Raw genomic sequence first — 10,789 nt, 5'->3', positions numbered from 1 at the left:
GGAAGCCAGATTCACTTTTTAATAGTCTGGGGACTGGACACTATCCCCTAGAACGGTGGAGCATGACTGAAAAAGCTTAGAGATGATTGAATTAAACCCACACATGTAATGTTATGTTCCCACAGGACAGCCCCTGGTGGACTTTCATCATGGGTCTTTTGCTAAAAAGATATATAAAAAAATCCCCAAACATGATCTGGAATCAATATGATATTATTCTCTCCTTTTCCCGTTTTCCACTTTGCTGCTTTCAGTCTGACAATACCATAACCTTCACAGTCACCTCTGCAGAGATCCTGCTCCCTCTGGAGCAGCAGTGGATGCTCTGCAGCCAGTTGCTTTTCCCCCAAAGTCTGATAACAAAGGTTTCATATCTGAACATTTGTACCTTCTGGATTATGCTTGTTCTGGCTGGTTTATGCTCTTTTTTTTTTTTTTTTTCCCTGAAATCTGCAGAATTTTGTGCCTTAAGGTGGTACATATTTAAACCAAAGAATTTCATTTTCCCAGTGTATTATGGCTCAATTTGTTTTCAACTGTCTTCCTAGAATTTCCTCTTTTTAAAGCAGTGCTGGTGCCCTCTATGTTCACGTTAACTCTTCAACATTAGCACTTCTTTCTACAAAAATATATTTTTCTTAAAAGCTTGAGTTTTGCTTAACATATTATGTACTCTAACATATCAAAACAACTCAAAGTAATTTTCTAAAAAAACCCCAATTGCACAACAATTTAGTCTTTTAGTCTTCAGATTTTATCTTCTTAGATAGATAATTAACTCTATTAATAAGAATATGTTATTACACTGTTTAGGAATATTGTGGTTCTGCTTCAATAAAAATACAACCTTTTTTTCACCTCAAGAACTAGGCTGAAAATAAACACATATTTTTGGGAAGTATTGTTCTAAATATGCCAAAGCAGCAGTATTTATTCAGTATTTGTATACAGTGAGAATTGAAGGTGCAGGATGATCATGCTGCAGGATTCATTTCCTGAATAAAAATAAACTGTGCACTACAGACCGGAGAGATCAGATGACATTTAATTGATTCCCAATTTAAGAAGTGTAATGATCAAGATAAGCGTGACACAATGCCCTGAAGAATAAGACAGTGAACAATTTAAGGTCAAAATGATGTTGTGATTGGTTGCTTGTGAGCCTGTTGTCAGATAATATGCTCTGGCCATGGAGATTTGAGTTACCTGAGCCATCTCTTTTACAACCATAATAAAAATGAGTAAGAGTAGGTTATGTCTCCCATTCACTGATTTAATGTCAAAGCTGATGCTATCTGGTGGTGGATGTCTTTCTCTAAGTCCTGGTGACCTATATTTTCTAGTTGTTAGTTGCTTACAAAACAATAATTGAAGGTGGAATTCATTCTTCCACATTGGACAGCAAAATGCTGAGGACTTGAAAAGGAGATGTTCTCCTTGGGTCAAAGCAACAGCTGATCCTTTGAGATACAGTAAGACTGGGTCTACCCATGCAAGTTTCCCAAATATACCCTTATTTTTTCTTCTGGGTGCTTTGTCCCAGCAGAATTTGGGCACTTCTACCATCTACCTAATCTTTCTGGGCCACTGACCTTCATCCTAGAGCTACTGCATAGTAATTCACACCAGGTGCTGTCCCTCAGTGATAGAAACAGGCACGATGCTTCCATGAAACATGGAATCACAAAGATTTGCTGTGCCTGTATCTGCATTAAACCTTGGTCTCACAGCCAGGGTTGCACTTCTGGTCAGTGCAGAAACCATGGACACTAAGTGACAGGTGACAGCACTGATAATTCCCAGGAATACAGGGCTGGTTACTTCCCCAGTGCTTTGAGATTCCAGGGAGAAAGGTGGCAGCCAGAGGCCATGAAGCAGTTTATGTTGCCCTGGTAGTACTGTGGATGTAGCATGAGGAAATGGGATTCCAGCTCAAAAACATGGCAACTTCTTTTCACATTTCTCCAATAAAAATAGATATAATACCCTTACAGGCACTGATACCAATTCCTCAGAGGGTGAAAAATACAAACAACTATCAAGTTTTGTTACAAGCAGACACATTCCTACTCAGTTTAGGTGCCTAAAGATGCAGGAGGCTGTTGTTGAAAGCAATAGGAACTGACAACACAGTGATTTGGAATTGTGATTAGAATGGGCATAGCTACATTGGCAAGCTCCTTAAAAACTGGAAAAGATGGGTAAACTTGGCCCACACCCCAAAAACAATACCAGAATGAGCCATAAGGGTTGTGATGGCTCAGACAGATTTTGGCAGAGTGTTTGAAGTGGGAGAGCTTTACCTAAATAGCATTTACACCTTCCCTAAACCTGTTTTAGCTGCAAACTGCAGAGGGAAGAAAAAAATCTGAAACCTCCAAAACACAAAGCCATTTCCAGGGTTTTATAAGATGCTATAACAAAATCAACTCATGATATCATGCAAAGAAAGGCCTGAGACAAGTCAATCACTTAAAGCAGCCTGTCTGGGGTTTGGGAGCTCTGCACATTTTGAAATATGGCACATCCTCAGATCTGAACACTATGAGAAAGAGTTAATTTTACTAACAAATTGCAAGTGACCCTTAGATTTGTATGCTCACTTTTCCCCTATAACTTTCCGCAGTTTAACACAGCTATTACAGTAATGTATTGGTGGGTTGCCAAGGGCTACAATCATGTACAAGGAGCTTTCTAAAAGCTTGCAGTTACTTTTCAGAGCTGATAGCTGGTTTCTTGTGTTGCTGTCCTCACATACAACTCTGACCTCACAGGTTTACAGCACAGCAGGGCAAATAGCAAGTGCTGGGAAGTGGTAGGTGCCTTCATGAGCTGAAAACATTGCTTTTGCTTTATGACTGGCATTGCAGCTCTGCTGTCCACTGCCACAGATGTCTACAATTACTTTCAGCAAGGCTCCAGGAGGTGTTTCACTGATTATCTAGCCCCTCATTTCAAGAACAAAATAAACACTTTTGGTGCTGGAGTGTCCAAAGTGGAGCAATGAAGCTGATGAAGGGTCTAGAGTATAAATCATATGAGGGGCATTTGAGGAAGCTGGCTGCAGTTGTTTAGCTGGGAGAAAAGGAGGCTCTGAAGAGGCCTTATAGCTGTCTAAAACTACCTGAAAGGAGGTGGTAGCAAGGTGTGGCTCAGCTTCTTCTACCAGACAGTTAGTGACAGAACATGAGGAAATGGCCTCAAGCTGCAGCAGGGAGGTTCAGGTCCAACATCAGGAGGAATTTTTTCACAGAAAGTGTTGTCAAGAATTGGAACAGTCTGCCCAGGGAAGTGGTGGAGTCATAATCCCTGGAAACATTAAAGAAATGACTGGTCACAGCACTTAGTGCTATGGTTTAGTTGGCATGGTGGTGTTTGGTCAAAGGTTGCACTCAACAATCTTGAAGGTCTTTTCCAGCCTTAATGATTATGTGATTCTGTGTTTCCAATCTAATTTATTTTTTAGTCCATACATAGGACAACCTAACAGCTCTGAGGAGCTTGGTGTTCCAAGTGGCTTTTACCTTCCTGGTCCCCCAGAAAAACAGCATTTTATAAACCTGAAAAAAAGCAGAAATTAGGAGCAAGCTTATTTCAGGTTTGTGGTCAGTATTAGGAGCAAGCTTATTTCAGGTTTGTGGTCAGTAGTGCACTGCCAGCAGAGGTGTGGCAGAAGTTTCCAAATGTACCTGCAAAACTCTAGTGCAGAAGGCTGCTGTCTCTTGTGCCTGCAATTCTCCACAACCTTCCTCACATGCTGCCCTAGCCTGTGTGCAATGCAAACAGCTGCAACCATTGTTCCAATCTCTGCACATGCCTTGTAAAGGCAAAACACCCTGTAAGCAGTCTCAACCACAGTAACAATCACAGGTCTTGCTTCTATTGCAAGAAAAATGGATTAATTTGACCTGGTCACAATAAAAACACAGGATAAATTGGGTAAACACAATCTCAGTGCATCAGGATTTAAATGCCACTAGCAGTAAAATGAGGGAGAGCAGGAAGCAATAAAACTCAGCAGTATTAAACTCATTATATTGCACAACAGTTGTGGTATTAATGAGCTCATTTTGCACATAGACAATGTATGCAATGCAGCTGATCTGGTGTCAGTATAATAAGTTTTGTCTTTTTACTCCCATTCCTATGCACTTTTAAATTCATACTGAAGATGATGCATAAATTGAAATTTAATTTTCTTTCCTTTTTCAATTGAAAAGAAAGACATCCCCCGAAAACTCATCTTCCAGCATTGCTGTCACCTCCCACACATTTCACATATTTTAAAGATTCGCTGTGAATAAAAAGACACAAAAGTAAGTCAACTTTTAATTTATTTTGAAAAAATAAAAAGAAGCTTCTTAATGAGGGTAGACTTCTTAATTGGGAGAACTTGAAAGCCTTACTTGCAAAAGCTGCAGCTGCAGTATGGGAGGGTGCTACTGGGAGGGAACCTGTTGCGTGGAGAGGAGCTTCCACCTGTGTCTGTGCCTGCACGAGGGGATCCCGCAGGATCAGGAGGCCTCCAAGGAAAGAGGCTGGTCTTAAACGTGTTGTCTTGTCAAGCAGGTTTGAGTCATGTGAGAGCAGAAGGGACATGTAAGACCAGTGGAGGCTTTCTGCCCACACAGGAAAAGTGGGGTTTTGCAGAGGTGGGCAAAAGATGTCAGGCGGCTTTGGGGAAGGGAGCTGTGGCTGAGCCACAAGGCACTGCCATGGAGGGCTCCTTGCTGATGCACTGGCAGGCACTGCCCTCACCTCTGCCTTCCCCCGGAGCTGTAACAGGCAGGCTCTGCCCAGCTCCCTCCTGGGCACAAGCAAGTCAGAGCACTGAGTCTACACAAGATTCAGAGGAATTGCTCTGAGCTGGAGGAGGCTGCAGGCTTGCAGAGCAGAGATTGTTGTAGGCAGCCAGCTAATTAAAGTGTGGTCAGAAGCAGCTACACGGAGGAAATTGCAAGGTAGTGATCATCATCTGACATGCTGTTTTATGCCTCCTGAATATGCTTGCACAGAGAGGCTCATCAGACTGAGCAGGGCTTCAGTAACAAAGCCAAGGGCTTGGAAATGGTCTTGCTGTTGCTGGACATTGCCAGTCCTGCAAGCCTGGTGCCACCATCCCTGATATGTGTTGAAGCAATGGCATGGGCAGTGAGCTAAGCTCCAGAGCTGACACAGGGTTTGCCAAGAAGCTTCTGAGGCAGGCTGCAAGGGCTCTCAGTTACTGCGTGAAAGAGATTACACATGTTTTGATCAGTTAAAAGTACTTTAAAATATATAAGCCATCCATAAAATTTGCAAGTTGAGTCTGTGGAAATCCAAGCTTCTGCTCTAAAAGATAGAAAGGTCCAGGAGCTGCTGCTGTTGGAATGACCTGCCAGGGCCTTCTCCAGGGCAGCTTCCCAAATCCTGATGCTCCCTCTCCAGCCCTGAAGTATGTAATCAGACAGTGTCTAAGGCAAAACACTTGGACTCATTTCTGAAACCTTCCCAAGTTTTCCTTCACACCTTAAAGCTGCCAGCTCAGCAGCCCAGCTCTGCAAGAGACTTAGCAGGGATGAAGTGCTGGAAAAGGACCATGAAAAACTGAAACCCAAGTTGGACTAGATGATCTCCGGCCACCTTCCTCCTGAGCAAAATTTTCCTGCTGTTCTGTAAACCTCATCACCATCTTACTCTGGTTTCTTTCAGTGGCACTGTGCTACCAAGAGTCAGAACCAGCACAGCACTTAATTCTGTAAGGCATTGTTATTTTCATAATGCCAATATCTTCTCCTAGGGTTCTAATTCCAACAGTGTGACTCCTCTGTCATACTAAAAACAGATTTTATTTGGATGTCAACTTAAAATATTGCAAATTGCAGAATGACTCATGATATCAATTTAACAAAAACATCCTTGTACTGCCAGATTTAGAGAGCCCCTTAGAAATACCATTTTCAGACACCTTTGTGCTTGCAAAAACATACTAGGCACCCTACCAGCAAAGTGGCAACTTTTGCAGAATTATAGAATATAAAGCCTAATGGGAAACTTTTAACTTTGATAGCTGACTCAGAGAGAAATTTTCCATTAAAATCACACAAACACCTGCAGCCAAGCCATAAGACAAATGTCTTGTTTTAGTTTGTAGCTACTGGGCTTCTAATGTTCACAGAATCATTGAGGCTGGAAATTACCTCTGAGATCAAGTTCAACCTTTGACTGGTCACCACCTTGTCAACTAGACCACAGCATTAAGGGGGACATTCAGTCATTTCTTGAACACCTCCTAGGATGGTGACTCCATCACCTCCCTGGGCAGCCCATTCCAATGCTTAACCACCATTTCTGTGAGGAAATTTCTTCTGATGTCCAGTCTGAATCTCCACTGGCACAGCTTGAGGCTATGCCCTCTTGTCCTACCACAATTACCTGGGAGAAGAGACCACCCCAATCTAGCTAGAACCTCCTTTCAGGAAGGGAGCAATAAGGTTCCCCTGGAGCCTCCTTTTCTCCGGGCTAAACCACCCCAGCTCCCTCTGCTGCTCCTCACAGGCCTTGTGCTTCTGACCTTCAGCAGTTCTGTTTCCCTTCTCGGGACTCGCTCCAGCACCTCAATGTCCTTCTTGTAGTAAGGGGCCCAGAACTGGACACAGGATTTGAGGTGCTGAGTACAAGGTGACAATCACTTACTCCTCTGGTCTTGCTGGTCAGACTAATTTCCATACAAGCCAGGAAGCCACTGTCCTTCTTGGCCACCTGTGCACACTGCTGTTTCATGTTTAGCCAGCTGTCAAACAGCACCCACACTATGCAATAACATAACATAGATCACCACGATGAAGTGTATTACAAAATCATTTATTAGACATGTTTTGTTCCATTAAACATTCCCCCAAAAGTGTGTTTTCTATATGATGCATCCATTAGGGTCTCCTGCTATGTGGGGGATTTTTGGGGCGACAAGGTATTATTTTTGCAGGCCAGGCAGATGTGTAGAAAACTGAGAACTGACTGACTTCACACAGTTGGAGAAAATATGCTATATTAAAGCAGTAAGGCTTGTCAAGGAGATGAAAGAGCCCTGGTTTGTGTGTATTCAGCCAGTTACATAGTACAGCAAAAACCTCCAGGCGAACAGTTTCATTAAATATTAATTTGTGAAGCACTTCAAAGTTTAGGCTGAGGCATGCTTCTGTATAATACATGATATTATTTATCATCTAAAAAAGTTGTTTAGGATGCAATTAGGGAATAATCCTACAGCTCTCAGCAGTGATTCAATGGAATTCAAGGAGGTCTCACATCATTTAACACAGACAAACATACAGCAGAGGAAGGGCTTGCAAGTCTCTCTCCCTTTTAATTTGGCAGATCTGAGGGAAAAAAAAGTTGTGGGATTTAAAGCATGGCCTTTGATTCATTTGCTTGAACATTTCAAGCTTATCAAAGTAGCTTTGCTCACAGTTAGGAGTTGTTTACACTCATCCATGGTGCGTGGAAAAATGGACAAATAGTAGCCTTCACAGCAACACCAGTTAGAAGGTTTTGCATAGGATGGGCAACAGCTCAGCCTTATTCTCCAGTCCCTTCCTTGCCCCTGAGCTGAAGCTGCTGTTGTTACATTAAGAGCTTGGAAGCAGCAAAAAGAACATCTTTCCAAGAAACAGATGACTGAGCGGGGGCTGTGCCTTCAGGGAAGATGACAGCATGGAAGCCAGCATGAAGCAGAGCACCTGTCCCCGTGCCCCCAGAGCTCCTCCTGCACAAGCTCTGGCTGGGCAGCACAGTCCAGTAATGCAGGACAGTGCCTACCTGCAAGGCAGCTGGTACCTTGGGATCAGCAAAGACCAAAACCTGTCTGCACCTACCCTCTGATTTTATAGGTATACCTGTCCCTCAGAACCAGTGAATCAGCACGAATAATAGTGAAACATTATTTCAACAGTAAAGACAAAAAGATGTAATTGTCTAAAATATATGGGACTATTCAGGGAAGTTATGATTTCACATAAAAGCTGAATTCATGAAATACACAGGAAATCAAACCAGCAGGTTCTATTTTCTTGTCATTTTTGTGAAGTACTTTAGAAAGCACTTAAGAGCATACTCTCTTCTATAAAGAATTACTTTACCTTCTACTCACTTACCAATCTTCAGCTCAGTGCAGCATGCTATGCTGTACAGTTGCTTAGTGCATGTTCATACAAGAAGTCCTAAAAAGCACTATAATGTCAAGAACTGCTTTGTAGGCCTATTTTCTGTAACAGCTGGATTGTTGTCCATGTTCACAAATTCCCTGCTGTAAAGCAACTATTTCAGAATCTCATCTAGCTCCTTTACCAGATCCACTACCAGGCCCCACTGAAAGAGGAAGAGGAAATACACAGAAACATGAATAATTTGTTAATGAGAAGCAGTTACTGTGAAGAGAAGCTCTCACACTGGTGCAATTGAAGAATTTTCCACCACACAGAAAGTTCTCATATTCTTTGCTATTGAAATGAAGCAAACCTCCATTGCTGACTATTAAAAAACCAGCTGAGGTAGGAGAGCCCAGCAGCACCACATCTAACACTGCTCCACAGCCAGCTCCAGCTGAGGTTAGGAGGAGTCTCTGGAGGCGATTTAGTCCTAGTCATCCCCATGGACACATACTGGTTTTGAAGACTCCACAGCAGCCTCTAGGGGCAACCTGCTCCACTGTCTGACCACCCTCATAGTAAAAGGTTTTTCTGATGTTTCAACATTCTCCTGTATTTCAATTTATGCCCATTGCCTCTCATCCTGCCACTAAGCAGCATCAAGAAGAGCCTGGCTGGGTTTAGACCCCCTTCCATCATGCATTTGTGTGTTGGTAAGAATCCTCAGCATCCTCCAAGTAGAGCAGTTCCAGCTCAACCTCTGTAGAACAGATCCTCTACTTCCTACCATCACAGCCTTTTGGTGGCCTAGGTTCATTAAATCTGTGTCTCCCTTGTACCAAGGAAGCTCAGGTCTGAACACACCACTGCAGATCTGAGGAAAGGATCACCATCCCTGATGTGCCAGCAACACAGTTCCTAGTACAACGGGGGAGACTGCTGGCCTTTGTTGTAGGCTGGCTGAAGGTCAGCTTGGCACCATGATTCCCACTGTATTTTCAAAACTCACCTTAACACAAGCTTCCCTTTTCCTGCTCAGCATGCAGGCATCACTCAGATTGCAGAGGCTTCTTCCACACCACACTCTCACTTCACCCTGCTCCACAACAGGGCTGGCAGGAGGCCCAGCACAGCCCATGACCCATGACCAACTCAGCAGCAGGGAGAGGAAGCAAGCTTTTCAGTTGCCAGGAACAAGTTTAGCAAGTTCCAAGGACTAGGAAAGAAATATTTTTACAGTAAATGCTTTACTATGAAAACTTTCATAAAAGCATCTAAGTTGGAAGTGGTAGATGAAAAATTTGCCCAGTTTTTACACTAGAGAAAGCAATTAAAGAGCACAAAAGAATACAACATTTGAAGTTCTCTACTTCCCCAGAGTCATGTAGTAACATGAATTCAACTACAGCACCCCAGCTGAACTTCCAGATGTATTAATGTATCACCATAGCCTGTAGAAAGATTATAGTCTTTTATTGAGTTATTGTTTTACAGATTCAGCTTTCAATAATAAAGTTCAATAAATTGATTCCCTAATCATAAAAACTCATTTTACACATTATGTACAGGTACCCAAACATGTCACAGCGATAGCACAGACCTTCACACAGAACAAGATGGGGAGAGGCGCTAAGGGCAAGGATGTACATTCAGAGATCAAGTCGTGGATATGCACAGTGCTTTTGGCACACCTCACTGAAGATTGCCCACACGGGGACAATAAAATAATCCCAACTAAGTGATAACATGAATTAGTTCAACTACATTAATTCCAGGAGGAACACTTAATTCACAATTAAACTGGCCATCAGAAGAGCTTTAAGTTGAATCAAATGCAGCTGAACTAATCATTTTAGTTTTATTAAGCAACCCTCAGTAGACAAATTCTAGGCCTTGAGATCTGTCTCCAGTATTAAACACATCTTTTCAGCTGAGATAGGCAGAAGTTTTGAGGACTGAGGGAACTCAGGTATGAGAAGTATTCTTTGGCAGTTTGATACAAATATAAAAAAATACATTGGTTTTGAGGGCTAAACTAAGCTTTTCCCATTACTGCCAGCACCAGAACTGCTTCAGTGACACAGTAACACATACTGGAACGTAAACACAATCTTGCATTTTAATGAAACAAAATTCATACTACAGATGAACATCAGTACTCCAGATACTCTTCAACAGGCTACCCAGTCCCCACAAAAAAGCTGAACTTAAAACTCAGTGAGAAAATTTGCCCATGTCAATGACAGGGCCCAGGAAACATTGCACAACTGTTCACCTTCTCTGCAATACAGGACCTGGCACACACAAGAGACAAGATAACAGTGTACTCTAAGTATTCCAGCTCCTATGGAAAGCTATTTTATGTCAAAACCCTTAGTTAATTTGTTGAATGTCCCTTGCTCTTTTCTGAGATAAAGTAGACCACAGGTCTCTTTCTGTAACTACAATCTAACCTTAGGATGACAAAAAAACGCAGCTAAGAGTTTACGCAACCTGCTTTATAACATTACATCGAGCAACAAGTTAAAATACACCATTTCACAATGAGGGAGACATTCGTTTAAAATCTGCCAATTCCCTTTTAAAAACAGTTTTCCCTTCTAGTGACATGGCTATCCCAAAGGAGATAAAGCCAGGTTCAGTTTGGAAAGCAGGCAAAAGGG

The sequence above is a fragment of the Taeniopygia guttata genome, chromosome 3, assembly GCF_048771995.1.
Source record: "Taeniopygia guttata chromosome 3, bTaeGut7.mat, whole genome shotgun sequence".
NCBI classification, from domain to species: domain Eukaryota; kingdom Metazoa; phylum Chordata; class Aves; order Passeriformes; family Estrildidae; genus Taeniopygia; species Taeniopygia guttata.
The sequence above is the reverse complement of the archived record's forward strand: the minus strand, read 5'-3'. Positions refer to the sequence as shown.